This window comes from Saccopteryx leptura, chromosome 9, assembly GCF_036850995.1.
Source record: "Saccopteryx leptura isolate mSacLep1 chromosome 9, mSacLep1_pri_phased_curated, whole genome shotgun sequence".
Classification (NCBI taxonomy): domain Eukaryota; kingdom Metazoa; phylum Chordata; class Mammalia; order Chiroptera; family Emballonuridae; genus Saccopteryx; species Saccopteryx leptura.
Window position 1 is genome coordinate 43,960,997 of NC_089511.1, and position 22,342 is coordinate 43,983,338.

Sequence of the window (22,342 nt, forward strand, 5' to 3'; positions counted from 1 at the left end):
GGGCTCTGGAGCCAGACCTCCTGGATGCAGGTCCTAGATCCATCTTGGCTCCCTTTCTTACCTTCGGTAAGCCCCTTAGCCTTGCAGTGTCTCAGTTCCAGATCTGTAAGATGGGGCTGGTGGTGGCATTGCCCTTCTTGGCTGTTGGGAAGATTCAGTGCATTAAAGCTTGTAAAGCACTTAAAATGCTGCCTGGCCCACAGTGAGCATGTCATCCAGACTCTTGTGTGCTGTTTTACTGTTTTGTGCCAGTTTGTTCACAGAGGATTCTAAGCTCCCTGAGGGCACGGTCTTTGAGAGGTTTTGTTTACCACTCTGTCTAAGTGCCTGACTCAGATTATGTGGTATGTATTTTTTTGTGGATGAAAAGAATGGTAGTATAATTATTTGTTTTCTCTTAGCTGCCCAGAATTTAAATTTCATGACCATGATACCGCCCATTTTGAAGGTGTAAGCGGAACCTGATTGAATATGTGGTCAGCATGTGCTAATACTGCTAGCTATTGAGCATTTTTTTTTTTTAAATTCATTTTAGAGAGGAGAGGGAGAGACAGAGGGAAAGAGAGAGAGGAGAGACAGAGAGAGAGAAGGGGGGGAGGAGCTGGAAGCATCAACTCCCATATGTGCCTTGACCAGGCAAGCCCAGGGTTTTGAACTGGCAACCTCAGTATTTCCAGGTCGATGCTTTATCCACTGCACCACCACAGGTCAGGCCGCTATTGAGCATTTTTGTGGGTTGGGGATAAGTGCTCATCATCAAGACCTCACTGACTTCTCACATTGACCCCATTTTACCGATGAGGAAACTGAGGCCCAGTGGGGAGGATCAGTCTCTCTTGGGAGGGGAGCTGCTGCAGTGTTTAAAAACTGAAATCAAGAGTTGTGCCTGGGTTAACTCTTCATTTCCACTACTTTTTTTGCTGTATGACTTCCAGCCTGTGATTTCTCTGTTCCTGAACTTTCTAATCTGTAAAATAGGAATGATAACAGTATCTGTTTAGAGGGTAGCTGTGAGGACAAGGGGAGAGAATTCCTATGAAGTGCTTAGAATGGTGCCTTGTGCAGTGAAGCGCTTGGGTTTTGGTTGTTGTTATTAGGCTCAGTCATTCAGTTGTGCTTCCAGAACTGGCCCAGGAATCCAGTGGCAGTGCTTAATCATTAAGCCGTGTTTGTTGCATCTGTGAGCTAGCTTCCTGTCTGTCTGCACAGGGAAAGAGCCCATCTTTGGGTTGTGAGGTTATGAAAGAAGCAGGCGGGCACAACCCAGGGCAGGGGATGCTATGGGCACAGATCCAGCCCTGGCTCAGTCAGCAAACAGGTGGCCCATTCCTGAATGGGAGGTAGCAGGCAAGCCCTCTTTGTTACCTTTGAGCTTTCTCTTAAGCCCATTCAGGCTCCTTAGACCACGTGTCTGATGAGTAAGGAGTCCTTTTATTTCTCCTGCAAAGGGGCTGTTGGCAAAACAGAACTCTATGGGAATGTGCCTGTTCACAAAGACCAGCCAGCCATCTCTTGGGGAACTCTGGTGGTTGGCATGTTCTTGTGGTTGCTGAATGAGTTGCTGTTAGGAGCTGGCACGGCAGGTTCTTGTTTCCGCATTCCATACACGCAGACGGGCTGGGGGAGGCACCACTGAGGCTGAGGCCGCTGCAGAGCTCAGGCAGGTGGACTTTGCCTGGAGAAGACCTGGCCAGGAGCCTCAAGTGCCTGGAGCTCTCCTCACAGTCGATTGCCTGTTTGTGATTAGGGCTGTGTTTGGACATCTTTTAGGTGAGTGAGTGATGTTTGCTAAGTTTGGTAGTGACCTGTAGAATAGAGAATGTTAATACTGTTTCTTCTTTTTGTGAATTAGACTGGTGGCTTTTTTGTCTTTTTATTTCTCCCACCTTGCCTCATGAAATATTTACCTGTCTGCTCCAAACTGTGAAGAAAGGGTGGGCAGAGTATTGAGAGACTGAGAAGGAAATGGAGGCTCTTTCTTCCCGGAGAAGGAATGGGAGAGTGTTGAGCCGCTGTGGGATGCAGAAGTCTGTGTCATGTGCTGTGGGGCAGCCCAGTGCGGTCCAGATGAGCGGTGTGGTCTCAGGGGAGTTCCTTTCCCTCTTGGGCCTGTTTTCTCATCTGATGCAATGGGAACTAGGAGCGGTACCCAGTCACCTTTCTGGTCTGTGTAAAGAGTTCACACTCTAGGCATGGAGTGGTGGTGCTCAGTGTCAGCTGTCACTGTGCCCCCACCCCAACCGCTAGCCCCACAAATCCCTTGTCAGACCTTATCTCAGACGTCTCTACTGCTGCTGGCTGTGCTCCAGCCACACTGGCCTCCTGCTGTTCCTCCCTCAGGGCCTTTGCCCTGGCTGCTCCCTCTGCCTGCGTTACTTGCTCCAGTATCCCCAAAGCTACCTTCCCCTCAGGTCTCTGCTCAGATGGCACTTTCTCAGTGCAGCCTCTGTCCTTAAATACCACCTTCTCAATCTCTCTCTAGCTCTTTATTCTGCTTATTTTTCTTTACAGCATTTATTCCCACTTGACATATATTTGTTTTATTACCTGTCCCCAGCTCCCCGATTGTAGGCTCCTTGAAAGCACCAGGATGTTTGTCTCTATCCTTGTAGAACAGTTCCTGGCATGCGGTAGGTATGGTATGAATTATTTTATGAATGAATTTATGATATCAGGTGCAGGTGCAACATTGTGCAAGGATGGATGGCTCTCTTCCCGTTTGGGGTTAGAGTAGAATGTCAGCATCCACAAATGTGCAGCTGTGGGGGAGGTGGCATGTCCACACCCTCTCCTTGGTCACCCAGTGGGTTCTTGGGCCTGCCCGCGGAATCCAGCGCTCTGGCTTCCTGTTTCTCAGTCCTTTCAGTTTGCTTATTCCAGGCCATGGCAGTGGCCCACCCAGACAGCCTGGGTACATGTGGCGTGGAACAGTTGGCCTTGATGCTGGTGATTAGAGGATGTGTGCAGGTTGATGGGGTGGGGAGGCTTTGTTGGAGGCACCACCCATACACCTCTGTGTATATGGCAAGCTGACTTTATCACCAGGCCTTGGTTGGTCTTCCTGTGGCGGCGAGGTCAGGGAATGCCTTGGAAATAAAATTAACTGGCCAGGCACAGTTTATCAGTCTTCCCTGCTTTCATAGGCAATAATTCTTGTCTTGGACTGGACAGGTTTTAATTAAATGGTGAGCTTGAAGAGTCTTGCTGTATAATAGCTGACATCTCCTCAGCAGTTTTCTGGCTCCAGTGTTAGCAGTTGATTCTGTAAGAATATCCTGGGCAGGGTTTCCCCAAGCTCCGTGGGTCAAGGTCAGTGGCCCTCTGGTATCTTTCCCAATAACATGAGGCACTGAGGGCCTGGGGTGTGTGTATCACACATCTTCGCACCTGTGGGCCTACTGCTGTTTGAAAAATGTGCAGAGGATTAGAGGAGATGCCTCCTATAACATCTGACTGTGCCTTTGAGCTCCAGACACCCTGGTTTGGGGGTTAGGGACCCTCCTGGAGGCCATTGCACAGAATACTCAAGTCCCAACACTACCCAAACTCTGGGCACATACTTACGTTCTTGGGGCCTCAGCTTTCTTATCTGGAAAATGGGAATAATTAGTATCACCTGCTTTAAATGACAAGTTAAAATGAGATCAGGTTACCTAGTTACACTGTGTCTAGTGCATGGAAAGCACTCAATAAAAGGGGACAATAATTATTTTTGTGAATTGATTTTAAGCCCCTTTTTAAATTTTTCAGTCTGTCTTTCTTTTGTGGGCTACTGCTTTCTTTTTCCTCCTTGCTGTCCCGCCCCATGTCAGCATCCTCCCACAGTCCTTCCCCCATGGTAACAATCAAGTACTGAATGTACCCTTTTACATATTTCTCCATGGTTATGAGATCCTTTAGGGGGAAACATTACCCTATAAGGGATAATATTACCTACATTTTTCTGCATTTTGCTTTTCTTACACAGCAATACCATGTGGAAATGCTTCTAAATTTTCAGGTAGTGTGTTGTTAATGTGCTGTTTTAATGGTTGCTTATCACTTGGTAGTGTGAGCGTACCATAATTTATTTGGCCAGGCCGTCACTGATGTGCATTCCCTTTGTTTCTAGTTCTCCCCTCCCCCAAATTACTATTTTTATTGATAGCCTTCTTTAATTAGATTGCAGGCGTCTAACCTGCTTAGCCACCTTAGTTAAGCTCCCAGCCTTTGAAAATGAATATGAAGTAGCATTAATGTAATGATTATTCTTGGGTAGATGGAGATGTATTTCTGAGGGTTCTCACAAGCCCAACACAATGTTGAACCATCTACTTTAAATGCTTTTTAATTACAAAAATGGTTAATGGATTTATTATCCTTAAGACAGATTAGTTGTATTTAATGAGTACTCATGAAATAAGAATGGTAGAGAAGGTTCATGTGTTTTTCATCTTAACAATTTTTGGAAATCAGAATATGCAAGAGATTTTGTTGGGGTTTGTGATCCGTTGGCATGTTTCTTTTTTTAGGTGGAACTTTAGTTGAGGAGTATATTTGGCCTCATAAAACTTGTGCAGTGGTGTACCCCAACAGTAGTCTGTTCCAGTTCTCTCTTGCTACATAACAAACTACCCCAAAACTTAAGGCCTTAAAATGACAACAGTTCACTATTTCTTATGAACCTCCATTTGATCAAGGCTCATCTTTTGCTTTGGGGATGGATCTCTTAAGTGGCTATAATCAGAAGGTGGATGGAGCTAGAACATTCAAGATGAGGCTGGAATGTTCACATGGCATTTTAGAGATGGCTGGGCCCTTCTCTCTCCATTTAGCCACAGAACCTCCTCTTCAATGTGGACTCACCAGCTAGTTGCTGGCCTGATAGCATGGCAGCCCAGGGCTTCCTAAGCCTGCTGAAGGTGTAAGTCCACAACAGACCCAGCGTCACTTGAGCCGCATTCCGTTGGTTAAAGCTAGTTATGGGGTCAGTCCAGGTTCTGTGTGGGAGGGAGGACTGAGGACTTGAGATCTAGGAGGTATGGTCCATTGGTAGCCGTCTTTGGAGACTGGCTACCTCAGCAGTCATTTTCTCATGAAAGAGAGGTACAAAGGTCAGTTGGAACCCGTGGTGGTATTGCAGCTTACCCTCTCTCCAGAGCCCCGGGCTCCTTTTTTTTTTTTAAGTGAGAAAGAGTGGAGGGTGGGAAGGAAGAGAGATGAGAAGTATCAACTGGAGGTTGTGTCACTTTAGTTGTTCATTGATTGCTTCTCATACGTACCTTGATGGTGGGGGCAGGGTGCAGGGGACTCAAGCCAGCAACATGTGATCATGTTGATGATCCTACACTCAAGCCAGTGATCTCAGGGTTTCAAACCTGGGACTTCACGTCCCAGGTCGATGCTCTATCCAGTGTGCCACCAATGGTCAGGCCACATGTCTACGGCCATACCACCCTGAACGCGCCCGATCTCGTCTGATCTCAGAAGCTAAGCAGGGTCGGGCCTGGTTAGTATTTGGATGGGAGGTCAGGCTCCAGGTTCTTCTTTATCTGCACTGCCACCCTTAGCCTCAGTCATAAGATAGCTGCTTTACTTTGTTACAGGCAGGAAGAAGCAAAGCTCTGAGGCAGCAATTTTGAACCCTTTTCATCTCGTGGCACACGTAAACTGATTGCTAAAATTCTGTGGCACACCAAAAAATGTATTTTTTGCCCATCTGACAAAAAAATAGGTATAACTTTTTTTATTCACAGCAGATGGCTATTGTGTTGGCTGCTGTCATTTTTTTTATTTGACAATATAAGGGAAAAAGAGATCAGTGCCTGTTGGGCAGATAAAATATATTATGCTCACTTTGTTAAAGACGGCACTGTCCACGTGGAAGCCTGTTTCCCAGGTGATATTAGTTACCCTTAAGCTTGGAATGGGCGTAATTATATTAATGTGTGTTTGGGGTGGGCTGTGGGCAGGTAGGATCCTTGTAGCCTGGGGCTTGGTTTTAGGATTAAGCCTTTCCCACCCTTTTTGATGTGAGGTGGTGCAATCCCATCATGTCCCAGATAAGTGACTTTGTATTAGAGACTTCCCTATTTGTATATTGGATTAAAAGTTTTTATTTCTACACTATAAAATGGGGGCAGACCGGGAGCTTGCTCTCTTCATTCCTGAGCAGAGAGCAGGTTTGAGAGCAGAGTGAGGCTACGTGGAGGAGGCCAGGAGAAGCAGCCAAGATGACGGAGTGTTGAAGGAGAAGCCAGTTTGTGTAGAGTTTGTGCAGAGAAAAGGAGATGGGGAACAGAGGTGAATAAGTCTGGTGAGTTAGGAACCTTTGATTCTAGGAAACTCGGATAAGTCAGTAGCTTTGTGAGCACTGTATGTGAGTGGGTTTTGGAGCCCAGTGTGTGTATTTACTTGCCTGCTGGGTGTAAGCTAGGATTAAAGATGATGGCCCACCAGTTCGTGGCTCTGTTGTTTCATTACCGTCTGTCCAAATCCAATGAGAACCTGCATTGGCCAGTTGGCTGTGATGATGGCCATGGATACTGACTTTACAGTGCCCTTGACTAAATAGTCAGGTATTGCATGTTTTAAATTTCTTTGCGGTGCACCGTTTGAAAGTCTCTGCTCTAAGGAAAGGAGACAGCACCTCTATCAGGAAATGAAAGCCTTACCCTGAAACTCTTAGTGGACTTCTGCTTGTGTTTCTTTGGCTAAAACTAGTGTCATGACCACCCCTTGGCACAAGGAAGTCTCAGAAATCCAGTTCATTTTTTCTGATTTGTTTTTTAGGTGAGAGGAGGGGAGATAGTGAGACAGACTCTCGCATGCACCCTGAACGAGATCCACCCGCCAACTCCTGTCTAGGGCTGATGCTTGAGTATCCAGCTGTCTTTTAGCACCTGAGGATGGCATGCTCGGACCAACTGAGCTATCCTCAGTGCCCAGGGCCATGCTCAAACCAATCAATCAAGCCACTGGCTGAGGGAGAAGAAGAGGGAGAGAAGCAAATGGTTGCTTTTCCTGTGTGCCCTGACCAGAATCAAACTTGAGAAGCCCATACGCTGGGCTGACGCTCTATCCACTGAGCCACTGGCCAGGGCTGGAAATCCAGTTTTTATTTTTTAATTTTATTTATTTATTTATTTTTTACAGAGACAGTGAGTCAGAGAGAGGGATAGACAGGGACAGACAGACAGGAACGGAGAGAGGTGAGAAGCATCAATTATTAGTTTTTCGTTGGGCGTTGCAACACCTTAGTTGTTCATTGATTGCTTTCTCATATGTGCCTTGACTGCGGGCCTTCAGCAGACCAAGTAACCTTGCTGGGGCCAGTGACTTTGGGTTCAAGCTGGTGGGCTTTTGCTCAAACCAGATGAGCCCGCGCTCAAGCTGGGGACCTCGGGGTCTCAAACCTGGGTCTTCCGCATCCCAGTCCGACGCTCTATCCACTGCGCCACCGCCTGGTCAGGCAGAAATCCAGTTTTTAAATCTGGGCTTATCACCCTGAACAAAGGGTCAGTAAAGAAGAAGTTGGGGTCCTGGACGGTTGGCTCAGTGGTAGAAAGTCGGCCTGGCGTGCGGGAGTCCTGGGTTCGATTCCCAGCCAGGGCACACAGGAGAAGCGCCCATCTGCTTCTCCACCCCTCCTTTTCTCCTTCCTCTCTGTCTCCCTCTTCCCCTCCCGCAGCCAAGGCTCCATTGGAGCAAAGTTGGCCCGGGCACTGAGGATGGCTCTATGGCCTCTGCCTCAGGCACTAGAATGGCTCTGGTTGCAACAGAGCAATGCCCCAGATCGGTGGAGCATTGTCCCCTGGTGGGCATGCCGGTTGAATCCTGGTTGGGCGCATGCGGGAGTCTGTCTGACTGCCTCCCCGTTTCCAACTTCAGAAAAATACAAAAAAAAAAAAGAAGTTGGGAAGGATGGACATGCTGAGTAGGCATCTAGGAGCTGCCTGTTTAGACAGCCAAACAAATGATGGGTAAACTGAGGCATCATGCATTTATTTATCAATTGCTTAGGAAATAACCAGGGATGGACAATGCACTGCATTTCTTACAGAGGCTACAAGGATCAGGGTAGTGAATGAAGATATCTGGGAGTTAAACTGACCAGGATCATTTGCAGGCCTTCACCAGATAATTGCTCAGCTCCTATCTCCCATGTAGATGTTTGAAGTTAGACTAATAATAATAATAGCTAGTCTCGTTAAGGGCTTATCTAGTGTAGAGGAACTATGAAACAACTCATCTAATCTTCACAGTGGCCCCGTGAAGCAGGTACTCTTATTGTCCTTCTTTTTCAGAGCAGAAACAGAAGCACAGAGAAGTTAAATAACTTGCCATAGGTGCTATGTATGGCTAGGGGGTAGTGGAATCCACATGGTCGTCTGGCTCTGGAATATGTGTACTTTACCACTGTGCTTTATGACTTGAGTTCATTACAGGTAGCATATCTTGTTGAAATAAATATGTGACAGCAAATAAAAAAGCAGAAACCATTTACTACTCCATCCTGTCCACTGTCTACTGCCTGCTTGAGAATGAGAACATTACCAATAACTTCTATGATTTTGTGTGTACTGTGTGGTATATTCAATGTCCTTCCTGCTCTTCCAGGGGGGACCACCATCTTGAATTGTTTGTGTATCATTCTTTGTCATAAAAAGAATTACTTTTGAACTTACTACAAATAATATTATATTGTATGTAGTCTTCTGGGACTTGCATTTTTCACTTAATATTATGATTCTAAGGTTGATCCAGACTGTTTGGTCTAACTGTAGTTCATTAATTTTTTACTGTTATGTAATATTCCACTGACTGAATATACTACCATATTTTTGTTTAGTCATTTTCATAGCTGTGGAAATTTCACTCCAGTTTTTTTGCTGTTCATGGGCCATATTTCTGGTTGTACATGGACAAGAATTTCTTTTGGGTATTTACTAAGCATGAGATTGATTGGTTGTAGGATGTGAGCATCTTTAACTTTGCCAAATATTATTGTTGGGCAGATAAAATATATTATGCTCACTTTGTTAAAGATGGTGCTGCCCACATGGAAGCCCGTCGCCCAGGTGATGGTATTGGTTGCCCTTCTTGCTTGGGATGGGCGTGATTATATTAATGTGTGTTGGGGGTGGGCTGTGGGCAGGCAGGATCCTTGTAGCCTGGGGCTTAGTTTTGGGACTAAGCTTTTCCCACCTTTTTTTTTTTTTTTTTTTCTTTCTTTTTTTTTTTTTTTCTTTCATTTTTCTGAAGCTGGAAACAGGGAGAGACAGTCAGACAGACTCCCGCATGCGCCCGACCGGGATCCACCCGGCACGCCCACCAGGGGCGATGCTCTGCCCACCAGGGGGCGATGCTCTGCCCATCCTGGGCGTCGCCATGTTGCGACCAGAGCCACTCTAGCGCCTGAGGCAGAGGCCACAGAGCCATCCCCAGCGCCCGGGCCATCTTTGCTCCAATGGAGCCTTGACTGCGGGAGGGGAAGAGAGAGACAGAGAGGAAAGCGCGGCGGAGGGGTGGAGAAGCAAATGGGCGCTTCTCCTGTGTGCCCTGGCCGGGTTCCCACCTTTTTTGATGTGGGGTGGTACACTCTCATAAGGAATCCCATTATGCCTCAGATAAGTGACTTTGTATCAGAGACTTCCTTGTTTGTATATTGGATTAAAGGTTTTGGTTTCTACACTATAAAGTGGGGCAGACCAGGAGCTTGCTCTCTCTCGGTTCCTGAGATTAGCATTAGAGAGGAGAGCAGAGAAAGGCCACGTGGAGGAGGCTAGGAGAAGCAGCCAAGATGGTGGAATGCTGAGTGAGATGCCAGTTTGTGCAGAGTTTGTTCAGAGAGAAGGAAGGAGATGGGGAACAGAGGTGAGTAAGTCTGGTGATCTAGAAACCTTTGATTCTAGGAAACTCGGATAAGTCAGTAGCTTTGTGAGCACTGAATTGAGTGAATTTTGGAGCCCAGTGTGTGTTTTTACTTGCCCGCCGGGTGCAAGCTAGGATTAAAGATGATGGCCCACCGGTTCTTGGCTCCGTTGTTTCATTACCAACTGTCTGATTCTAATGGGAACCTGCACGGGCAGGTGGCTGTGATGGTGGCCGTGGCTACTGGCTTTACAATTATCAAACTACTGTCCAAGCATTCCCACCAAGGATGTGTAAAAGTTCCTTTTATTCTATATCTTTGTCACACTTGGTTTGTGAAGCTTTTTTATTTTTGCCAGTCTGATGGGTATGAAATGAGATATTTTAATTTGCATTCCCCTGAAAACTGGTAAAGCAAATATCTTTTCATTTATGTTTCTTGTTCTGATACAGCTTGCACATCCCTTTTGCTTCTTTTTCTTATCGATTTATAGGTATTCTTTATACATAATTTGGTTACTCATCCTGGGCAGCAGCCTGTTTAACCTGATGAAAGTTTTATAATCTCATGTCATTTCCTGGTTTTCTTTTCTTTCCTGTTCACCCTCCCCCCAACTCCACGATACCTCTTTGTGTGATTCTTCTTTGGAACAGTTCTTAATTTATGGGTATTTTTATACATTTATATAAACTTATGACTATATCTATTCCAACCACTCTATCATAGCTTTTTGATTTTAGGCATATTAGTTGGGATTAGGTTCAACTGCAGGTAATAGAAGATTGTATATATTAATAAAATGAAAATGGCCTGAGCAAGATAGAAATTTATTTCTCTCTCACAAAAAGGACCCCAGTGATAAGCAGGTTGGGGCTGCACTCTTATCAGAGCCAGGTACCTTCTACCTTTTTGCTCCACTATCCTTACCCTATCACCGCATGATTCAAGATGGCTGCTCAAGTTCCAGCCATTACGTCCCAGGAAGCAGGAAAGAAGGGATGGGTAAGGCTGCCTTTTTAAAAAGAGTTAATGGAAATTGCACACAGAAGTCTACTTGTAGACTCTTGCCCAGAACTTTGTCTTAGTACCATATTTAGTTGCAAGGGATTCTGGGAAATGTAGTTTTTCTTTCATATGGTCTTGTTATTAACTAAAATCTTGTTTCATTACTAAGTTAAAGGGGAGGACTAAATTTGCGTTAGGCAGCCAACTACTTTACCAGTTCTGAAGTGTTCCTTAAGAATGAGTCTTAGAGAAGCTCCCAGACACCAGAATGGTGCCTATAGATCAGTGGTCCCCAACCTTTTTTGGGCCATGGACTGGTTTAATGTCAGAAAATATTTTCACAGACCGGCCTTTAGGGTGGGACGGATAAATGTATCACGTGACTGAGACAAGCGTCAAGAGTGAATCTTAGACAAATGTAACAGAGGGAATCTGGTCATTTTAAAAAAATAAAGCATCATTCAGACTTAAATGTAAATAAAATGGAAATAATGTAAGTTATTTATTCTTTCTCTGCGGACTGGTACCAAATGGCCCACAGACCGCTACCGGTCTGTGGCCCAGGAGTTGGGGACCACTGCTCTAGATGATGCCCTTTTTAAAAAAGTTTTTAATTAATTTAATTTTTATTCATTTTAGCAAGAGAGGAAGGGGGAGAGACAGACAGACAGGAACAATGAGCTATTCCTGTATGTGCCCTGAATGGAGATCAAACCGGCAACCTCTGCTCTTGGGGACAATGCTCTAACAAACCAAGCCACCTGGCCAGGGCTAAGTGATGCCCATTTTGAGCCTTTGATTTATTACATAAATATTTATTGAGCAGCTGTTTTGTATAGGTACTATTCTGGGAGCTGGAATGACAGTAATGAACAAAACAAAGTCCCCACCCTCATGAGGCTTACATGGAAATGGGAACCAAGCAGTATATAGTGAGTCAGAAGCGATAGCGCGTGTGACAAAAATAAAGGATGATGCATGGAACGAGAGTTAATGGCACATGGTGCTATTTCACACAGGGTGGTCAGGGAAGGCCTCTTTCATGAGATGACATTGGAGCAAAAGTGAGGGAAGGGAGTGAGGTATCTGGGGTAAGGGCATTTGGGGCAAAATAAAGACCGTTGAAAGACCCTGAGGTGAGACAATGCCTTGCATGCTTGAGAGACTTCAGAGTGGTCACCAGGGCTGCACAGGGGTGAGCGAAGGAGAGAGTGGTGGGAACTAAGAGCAGAGAGGTGACGGGTAGATCATGTAGGGCCTTGTGGGGACTTTGGGCTTTACCCAGAGTGATATGGAGGCACGGGAAGATACCTGATCATTAACATATGGTAGTGAAAGTAATCATGAGCTGACTTCTCAGTGTTACTCTTTAATCACATCCAGACAACTCTTGAAAAAGTAAGTAGCTTCAACTCTTATTAACTTATGACCTCTCTGGTTTTATTTACAGGGGTTGGCAGAAGTAGGTTTAGAGTTGTGAGTATGCAAATAATGAATATTTATTAATTATTGTGTTTATTTGTATTTTTCTATAGAAACAGCTGTAAACCTACTTTTGTAAACCTATACACCCTCAATGGATTATTTTTAAACTAAATAGCTTAGTATTTATCTGTGCAAGATAAGGATACTTTAAGGACATAATGACAATATTGTCATGATTCAAGTAATAACTGCTTGACAACATCTAGTATTTAGTTAGTGTTAACTTCAGATCTTCTCATAAAAATCTTTTTAGAATTAGTGTTCCAATTAGAACTCAACAAGGTCCACTGTTGGATTTGGTTCCTATGCTTGTTAAGTCTCATTTAATCTGCATTCCCCCTCCCTTTAAAAAAAAATAACTTATTTGTTGAGAATTGCCATATTACTCGTCCTGTGGATTGCCCACTGTCTGTATCTGGCTGATTGTATTCTGATTGCCCACTGTCTGTATCTGATTGTATTCCTGTGATGGTGTTTAATGTGTTTTCCTGTCTCTGTTTTCTGTAAATGGGTAGTTGGATTCAGAGACTGAATCAGATTTAGGTTTGAGATGTACACACGCATGCGTGCACACACGCACACACACACTTTTTGTGGTTTCCTGCCTATGTTTGTATATCCATTAGGATGTATGTAAAACCCATTGTATCGTTTTTGTGATGTTCTGTAGTGTTAACACTATAAATGACTATTGCCTAGAGTCCTAGACCAGTGATTTTCATTCAGTGTACTACAAGAATTTATAAAACATGCAGTACCTGACTAGTTAGGGGAACTACCCTCTTCTTCCTTAGATTGTCAAAAAAATGACAACAGCTAACACAACAATAGTTGTACTGTACTTGAGTGAGTCAGAATTATACTTATTTTTTTGTCAGATCAGTAAAAAATACATTTTTTGGTGTGCTGCAGAATTTTAGTAGTTTTATGTGTGCCATGAGATTAAAAAAAAAAAAGGTTGAAAATCTCTAGCCTACACCCATGGTCTCATTTGGTGCTTGCAAAAATTGTGACATTCTAATTCTTTTCCTCCTCTGCATTTATTAGCTGGAATATTCTTCTAGAGAGAAACTTTCCTCATCTATTAGCCAATTATCCAGAGGGTATACTGACTCTTTTAAACTTTTGTAAACATTAGAAATTTGTGTTGATCAATTAATCTGGTAATTTCTAATTGGCTGATTTTTTTGCTGTCTTTGTTTTATGTTCATTCATCCTATACTTCCTGTTCTGCTACTGCCTGCACCTGATCCTGGATTTGGGAATAAACAGGTGAGCTAGTCATAGTCATTTCAGTGTGTGGGCACAGCTGTTTTAGGCCTTACCTTTGACCAGGTGAAGCCCTGTTGTGTGTGTCAGTCTGTGTAGCCAGGGAGAGATGACTCTGTTGGCATTTCCTTTTTTTCTTTGACCGTGAATTTTCAGACTACAGCCTCTAAAGAGTTCTTGGTTGCTGCCAGGGGAATAAACCTTTATGCTTGGGGCAAGAGGTTTTAGAGCATTTGAATTGTTTCTGGTCTGAAATTCCATTCCTAGGCCGAAGAACAATAGAGAGCTCTGCTCCACTGGAGAGGCGAGTGCTCCTAGTAGCCTGGCCAAGGGTGAGCTCTGCCCCTGGGTCATAAATTCTTTAGAGCCACCAGCATGCTTGACATCATCATTTGGATATCTTGGGATCAGTAACCCATTATATTGTATAGCCCCTAAGGGCTTTCTTTTCTTCTGGAGATGATGACACATTTACTCCCTTTTTGAGAGGGGGGGCAAGATATTTTGTGGAATGATGTAGAACAGTGGTTTTCAACTCTTTCACACTTGAGGTCTGGTAAAAGTAGAATTATTTTAGGGACCGCTAAGGCAGAAATCACCCTGAGTATAAGCAAATTCAACTAAGATCATTGGGTCTAGAAGCTTCATAAAACATCAGTGTTTAACCGTTTTATGGATTGGCATGAAATTTCTGGTGGACTGCTCCGCATACCGATGGTTGAAAAACACTGGTGTAGAATTCATTAATTCATTCAACCATTGACTTATTTATTTGGCAGATACTTGTTGCGCATCACATGTGTTCCAGGTGCTGGGGAAGGCCCATTCTGGAGTTTATGTTTCAGTTGGAATACACAGATGATAAAGTGGTAAACAAGTTAATAAGAGTATCAGATGGGGATGAATAATGCTAGAGACATCAAGCAGAATGGTGAGACAGACACACCTGGAAGGGCTGTGGGAAGGTGGATAACAAGTGTTGGGGGAAAGTTTCGACTGAAATGGCACAAAGGTGCCAGCCCTGTGAGGACCTAGGGGAAGAACCTGCCTGGTGTAAGGCACAGCAGGTGCAGAGGTGCTGAGGCCGGGTGGGTGTGGGGTGTGGCTTAGCAGGATTTCTAGTGTGGCTGGAGCAACGTAGGTGGTTTGGAGCGTGCGCAGGGCTGAGAACCTGGTGGAGGGTTTGGGTTTTATTCTGAACGCCATCTCTCATTCCCTGTGGCTACTGTGAGAAGCAGAGTTGGAAGAGATGGGAGTGCATTGCATGGAAGTGGGATGGCGAGGGATGCAGCCCGTACTGGAGTGAGGAGAAGGGTGTGATGTCAGACATGAGCTGTGGCCTGAGCTATCGAGAGAAGTGTGTGGCCCGACAACTTGCCAAGGGATTGGGCAGAGTTGGGTGGTGAGTAGGATGAAAGGTTTTCCAGGGCTTTCTGGCTTTGGTCTGAAAGTAATAGCTCCAGCCCTCCTTTAATATGAGCTGAGGGTCCTGCTTACGCAAGTCTTATTTAATCCTCATTACAGTAGACACTTATTCCCCATTTTGCAAATGAGAAAACTGAGGCCCAGAGGGGTGAAGCCCTCGGTCCTTATCACACAGCTAGTTGGGGCTTGGGTTGGAACCTGGGGAGCCCAACCCGCAGTTTGATTTTGTTCCTCTCTTCTCTCCCTTCAGCCATAGCTGTTAATTCATGGTGTTGGCACAGCCTTTGCCCAGCAGGAGCCAAATATCAGTGTCCTACATTTATGAAATCAAGAGAACATTAAATTCTCTTCAGTGGCCCTTCCACCATCCCTACTAACCTAGATCCCAACTTGCCTTTTATTACAGTTTACAGGTCAGAGAACAGGGACTTTCTAGTAACTTGACACATGGACCAGATAAGGTATATATAGCCCCGGACTTTGAGCTCTGAGCCTGCTTAACTGATTGTGCCAAAAGTCATCTCACCATCAAATCCTTCTTATCTCCTTCTCCGGTGCTCCACATGGAAAGGGAGCTCACTCCCCAAGGGACATGTGTCCTATGTGATACCTCAGCCGACTACTGTATGGCTTCACTTGGTGTCCTGTGGGAGAGAGGTGTGATATCCCTTCCCCCACATGGCTCATGTGAAAGGTCGTGTTGAGTTGGGTACTGCCTGTCAGCTCACCGTTCACCCTTTGATGGCACTGATGGATGCTGATCGTCTCCTGCTCCTATTTGCATTTAGATCACATGGCAAAATTTTATACTAATTGATTTTTTAAAATTGTTTGAAAATATCTTTATTGATTCAAAACTTAGAGAAGTGGCACAGTGGTTGTAAAACAGCTCAGACAGCAGATCAGTATGCCAAGTAGAGCATGCACGTTTCACATTCCCTTCATGACCCTGGCACCTGGCCACGCCCAGGCTCTTGCCTGCCCAGAGGGACATTCAGTGTGCTCTTCCTTACTGTATGTGCAGTGGATTGAGTTGGTTAAGAACTGGACTTAGGATCCCCCAGTACTTGGGTTCATATCCCACCCAGTTTTGCAATGTACTGACTTAGGCCTTAAAATTTCTGTATTTGTAAAATGGTGGTGATGTCCTACCTCTTGGTTTGTAAGGTTTCATTGAGTTACTATATGTACAAGTTAGGGTGGCGCCCAGCATGTGATCAGCACTTACGTGTTAGTTATTTTTATTACACAAATATACGTTTATGGTTGTTTGTTTTACAAGTCATATTCTATGTATATTGCTTGGTACATTATATTTCCCTTTAGTAATCTATATTGGAGAGCCTCATGTGGCCAGAGGTCAAAGTTGGCCACATTCTTTTTATTGACTTCAGAGTGTTTCATCCTGTCATCCTGTTGTTAGACACACTGGTTGTTTCCAGCTTTCATTATTTTAACTCTGAACATCTCACATGCATTTGCTCCTTAGAGTTTTCTTAGGACAAAGTCCTGGAGGTACAGTTACTGAAACAACGTGTATAAATATTTTTAAGTGCTTGTGGCATTTATTGCTGACTTGTTTATTAAACATTTCTATATCATTGTTTGTTTTTCTAGGGGGGTTATTTTTAGTATTGTTTTCTAGGGCATTTATAGATCTTTTTGTTAAGTGTTGCAGATATATATTTCTAGTTGTTTCTCTTTCAACTGCTTTAATGTTTTTAAACATACTGAGGCTTTTTGTTTGTTTGTTTGTTTGTTTGTTTGCTTTTATGCTTTGGCTTTAAATTTAAGATGAGATAGGCCCTGGCTGGCTGGTTCAGTGGATAGAGCATCAGCCCAGCATGCTGATGTCCTGGGTTCAATCCCCGGTCAGGGCACACATGAGAAGAGACCATCTGCTCCCTCTTCCCCTCCCTCTTCCCCTTCTCTCTCTCCCTTTCTCACAGCCACTGGCTCAGTTGGTTCAAGTGTTGAACCCAGGTGCTGAGGATAGCTCAGTTAATTTGAGCATCATCCCCAGACAGGGGTTGCTGGGTGGATCCCAGTCAGAGAGTATGCAGGAGTCTGTCTCTCTTACCTCCCCTCCTCTCATTTACAAAAAAAAAATTAAGATGAGATGAATATTATATTTTCCTCCTAGTTATTTTATGGCTTTGTTTTTTACATCCAAATTCTGGTGTTTTTGGCCTCTGGTGTGGAGTAAAGATCTCAGATTTACTCTTCACTCACCCCTGCCAATAGTTAGCCAAATTTCCCCTTAGTATTGATTGAATAGTCCATCCTTTCCCACTAACTTAAAAGATTGTATTCCCTCATGTTCATTGCAGCATTATTCACGCCGGTCAAGACATGGAAACAACCAAACTGTCCTTTTTTTTTTTGTATTTTTCCAAAGTTGGAAGCGGGGAGGCAGTCAGACAGACTCCCGCATGCACTCGACTGGGATCCACCCAGCATGCCCACCAGGGGGTGATGCTCTGCCCATCTTGGGGAGTTGCTCTGCTGCAACCAGAGCCACTCTAGCGCCTGAGGCAGAAGCCACAGAGCCATCCTCAGCGCCTGGGCCAACTTTGCTCCAGTGGAGCCTTGGCTGTGGGAGGGGAAGAGAGAGACAGAGAGGAAGGAGAGGGGGAGGGGTGAAGAAGCAAATGGGCACTTCTCCTGTGTGCTCTGGCCGGGAATCAAACCCGGGACTCCTGCACGCCAGGCCGACGCTCTACCACCAAAGTATCCCTTGATAGAGGAGAGGATTGGATAAAGAAGAGGTGGTACATATATACAATGGAATACTACTCAGCCATAAGAAATGATGACATAGTGACATTTATGACAGCGTGGATGGGCCTTGAGACCATTATACTGAGTGAAAGAAAGTCAGAAAAATCTAAGAACCGTATGATTTCACACATAGGTAGGATATGAAACTGAGACTCATGGACATAGATAAAACTGATGTGGTTAGGGGGGGAGGAATGTGGGGGAGGGGGTTGGGGGGAGGATGGGGGAAGGGTATAAAGAGGGACAAATATGAGGTGATGGAAAATTATATGACTTTGAGTGATTAGGTCTACAACATAATCAACAGTTCTAATGCTATAGAAATATTTGCCTGAAACCTATATGCTCTTATTGATCAATGTCAACCTGTCAAAGTTAATGTTCTAAAAAAAAAAAAAGATTGTATTTCTTGATTTTTAGAGGAGGAGAGAGAGAAGGGGGGGGGGGCGAGGAGCGGGAAGCATCAACTCATAGTTGCTTGTCATGTGTGCCTTGACCAGGCAAGCCCTGGGTTTCAAACCAGCAACATCAGCATTCCAGGTCAATACTTTATCCACTGCGCCATCATAGGCCAGGCCAGTATAAGTGTTTTAATGCTTACCTTTCAGTTCCCTACCATAACTCAGTGAAGCAGGTTGGTAATATCCCCATTCACTGTGAGGAAACTGAAGCCCGAAGAGATGACCTTGCTTGCTACCTGTCTCACAACTTGGATAAGGCACAGTCTGGCTTGAAATACTGTGGATTTATTTAGTAATCAACGTCCTTGTTTCTAGTATATTTTTAGTAGCCTTTCCTACTCTCTTGGCAAACCTTCCTTTTCTTAATTAGTAATAGTCATTTTGAGTGCTTCTATGCCACAGTTGTATGCTTTAGCCCTGTTCCCTGCCTCGTTGCCCTGGCCAGGACTTCAATGAATGACAATGTTAAATGGCAGTTGGGGTGACAGACAGGCATGAGTGCCTCAGAGGTTTTATCCTGCGAGGTCTCCCTTGATGGTGGCCTGGTTAGGCATGGACCAGGAGTTTTCTGAGTCCCTTTAAGAAATTCATGGTGGCTATTCTGTGACATTGTCATGAAGGACTCATCTGTGCCTTCGTCTGGCCAAACCAGGGACGGAGCTGGTATCCAGGGTGATAACTTGAATATAAGCAGCAATGCACAATATTCTGGGGCCTTGATTAACATTTAAAAAAAGAAAAGAAAGAAAGAAAATGTCCAGCAAGGGACTGGGGAGCAGAGCAAGGAGCTATAGCAGAGCAACCCCCAACATAGAGAGGGTCCCCTCAGAGTTGGCTGCTGGACCTGTGGAACCAGTTACCCCTCATCTGGTTATCACGAGGCCTGACATCAGACTGCTGGCTTCACATCTCAGCTTTGCCTCTTCCTGGCTGTGTAACTTTGGACAAGTAACTTAACATCTCTGTGCATCAGCTTCATCTTCTGTACAGTGAATTAATACCTCATACTCACGGTTTTTGTGAGGTAACGATCCATGCAAAGTGCTTAGAATAGTGGTTGGCACATAGTAAACACTTGAGTATGGTCATGGGCACCTAAAGATGTTACAGTTAATAATGCACTACTTTTACAGTGGTGGTCCCATAAAATTATAATGGAGCTGTAAAATTTCCATTGCCTAATGACGTCATAGCCATATTAAGGTTGTAGCAAAATGCATTGCTCACTAGTTTGTAGTGATGCTGGTATAAACAAACCTGATTCTCTGCTGACAGTTGTATACAAGTATAGCACATACAGTTATGTGCAGTACCCAATACTTGATGATGATAAACAATCATATTAGTGGTTTATGTAGTAACTATAGTATACTTTTTGTTATTTTAGAGTGCATGCTTTCTACTTATAAAAAATTTTTATGTGCCCTGGCTGGTGCAAGTGGATAGAGCACTACCCTGGAGCCCAGGAGCGCTGGCTTGGCCCTGGTCAGGGCTGGACCCTGAGTGTGCCAGCTTGACCCCTGAAGTTGCTGGCTCAAGCCCCAGTCAGGGCACATATGAGAAGCAAGCAATGGCATGACTAATGGGAACAATGAGTTGATGCTTCTTTTTCCTCCTATCCTTCTCTCCCCCTCCTCCTCAAAAATGTTTGCTGTAAAACAGTATATCATGTTACACTAGCAGCAGCCTCATATATCTCACGTTTACTGTGTCTCTTGATCACATTATTTTACCTTGTGATTGATTTAATCTCATATTTTGTACAATAATGTGCTATATAGGCTTGTAGCTTAGAAGCAATAGGCTATACCATACAGCCTAGGTGTGTAGTGGGCTGTACCATCCAGGTGTGTGTAGGTGTACTCTGATGCTCACACCGCCACAGAATTGCCTGATGATGCATTTCTCAGAATGTATCCCTGTCATGATGCAGCACATGACTGTAATGTTGGTCACTGTTCCTTTCTCTGTTTCACTGCTTGCCTTTTCTCTTTTTGAGGGCAGGGATAGATGTCACAAGAGATGTGCAGATATCATCACTCAGGTATTTCCTGAACACCTTTGACACGGTGTACAAGTGGAAAGGCCACAGCAGGGCTCAGGAGAGACGTGGTTCCCACTCTGGGAGTCCATGTTCTAGACTCTAGAGCAGGGTAGTCAACCTTTTTATACCTACTGTCCACTTTTGTATCTCTGTTAGTAGTAAAAATTTCTAACCGCCCACTGGTTCCACAGTAATGGTGACTTATAAAGTAGGGAAGTAACTTTACAAAATTTATAAAGCAGAGTTAGAGCAAGTTAAAGCATATAATAATAATTACTGACCAAGTACTGTATGTCGGATTTTTGCTATGTTTGGCAGAATAAATCTTTATAAAACAACTTACTATAGTTAAATCTATCTTTTTATTTATACTTTGGTTGCTCCGCTACCGCCCACCATGAAAGCTGGAACGCCCACTAGTGGGTGGTAGGGACCAGGTTGACTACCACTGCTCTAGAGCAGTGGTTCTCAACCTTTCTAATGCCATGACCCCGCAATACAGTTCCTCATGTTGCGGTGACCCCAAACCAAAAAATAATTTTGGTGGCTACTTCATAACTGTAATTTTGCTACAGTTATGATTCGGAATGTAAATACCTGATATGCATTATGTATTTTCTGATGGCTTTAGGTGACCCCGCTGGGGTCATGACCCACAGGTTGAGAACCGCTGCTCTAGAAGGTAGGTGGACACTGAACAAACGAGTAAGTAATGTAATGTTAAGTAGTGGGATGTGCTGTAAAGAAAAGAGATCGGGGAAGGCTAGAGAAGGATAGAGGCTGCTGTTTTAGCAGAGTTGGTCAGAGCAGACCTCTGAAGAGGTGACATTTGGTCAAGACCTGAAAGATAAGGAGCCAGCATGGAAACATTTGGGAAAGGAAAGCACAGCAAAAGCAAAGCCCCTGAGGCAGGAGCTTCCCAGCATGTTCTAAGAAGTACAAAGAGGCCAGTGTGGCCAGAGGACTGTGGAGAACAGGAAGCTGAGAGTAGCAAGAGATGAGGTCACATAATAAGCCAAGAGGGAAGGTCTTAGCCTAAGTTCTTTTATATATATTTTTTTAATTTTTTATTCATTTTAGAGAGAAGAGGGAGGGAGGGAGGGAGGGAGGGGGAGAGAGAGAGAGAGAGAGAGAGAGAGAGAGAGAGAGAGAGGATAGAGAGAAGGGGGGAGGAGCTGGAAGCATCAACTCCCATATGTGCCTTGACCAGGCAAGCCCAGGGTTTCGAACTGGCGACCTCAGCATTTCCAGATCGACGCTTTATCCACTGTGCCACCACAGGTCAGGCTTAGCCTAAGTTCTTTTAGTTGAAAATAACACAGACCTGTGTCAGATGCACCTAAGCCTAAAAGGTTTATGAGGCGCCTCCTAGAGCCTGGGGCAGGCACTCTCTGCCAAAGTGATGATCAATAAGCCCAGGGTCCATACAATTTTCTTTTTTCTTTTTTTTGTATTTTTTCTGAAGCTGGAAACTGGGAGAGACAGTCAGACAGACTCCCGCATGCGCCCGACCAGGATCCACCCGGCACGCCCACCAGGGGCGATGCTCTGCCCACCAGGGGGCAATGCTCTGCTCCTCCAGGGCGTCGCTCTGCCACGACCAGAGCCACTCTAGCGCCTGGGGCAGAGGCCAAGGAGCCATCCCCAGCGCCCGGGCCATCTTTGCTCCAGTGGAGCCTTGGCTGCGGGAGGGGAAGAGAGAGACAGAGAGGAAGGGTGGGGGTGGAGAAGCAAATGGGCGCTTCTCCTATGTGCCCTGGCCGGGAATCGAACCCGGGTCCCCCGCACGCCAGGCTGACGCTCTACCGCTGAGCCAACCGGCCAGGGCCAACAATTTTCTCTCTCCATTTCCCACCTCTGCCTCTTCTTTTCTTTGCTTCCTTCCTTCTCTGAGTTTCTCCAAACATTTGGCTGTTCCGTATGTAGCTCCTTCTTTTCTAGGGACTCCAGCTCCTAACTACTGGCAAAGACTTGACTAGCTGTCTCCATCCCAGGACGGGTTCTGATTGGCGCCGCTTT

General features: G+C 44.9%; 1 protein-coding gene across 9 annotated transcripts in view; it reads left to right on the top strand.

The window, feature by feature from the left end:
- The window catches only part of SIPA1L3 (signal induced proliferation associated 1 like 3), a 326,815-nt gene that overhangs the window by 17,903 nt on the left and 286,570 nt on the right, over positions 1-22,342 (top strand). The window contains exon 1 of one of the 9 annotated variants that reach the window (XM_066348333.1): positions 1,667-1,770. The exons of the other annotated variants lie outside the window; for them this stretch is intronic. The gene's annotated coding sequence lies outside the window, so the exon portion shown is untranslated. Of the gene's footprint in view, positions 1-1,666; positions 1,771-22,342 lie in introns of those variants that run through there. 9 annotated transcript variants of the gene reach the window in all.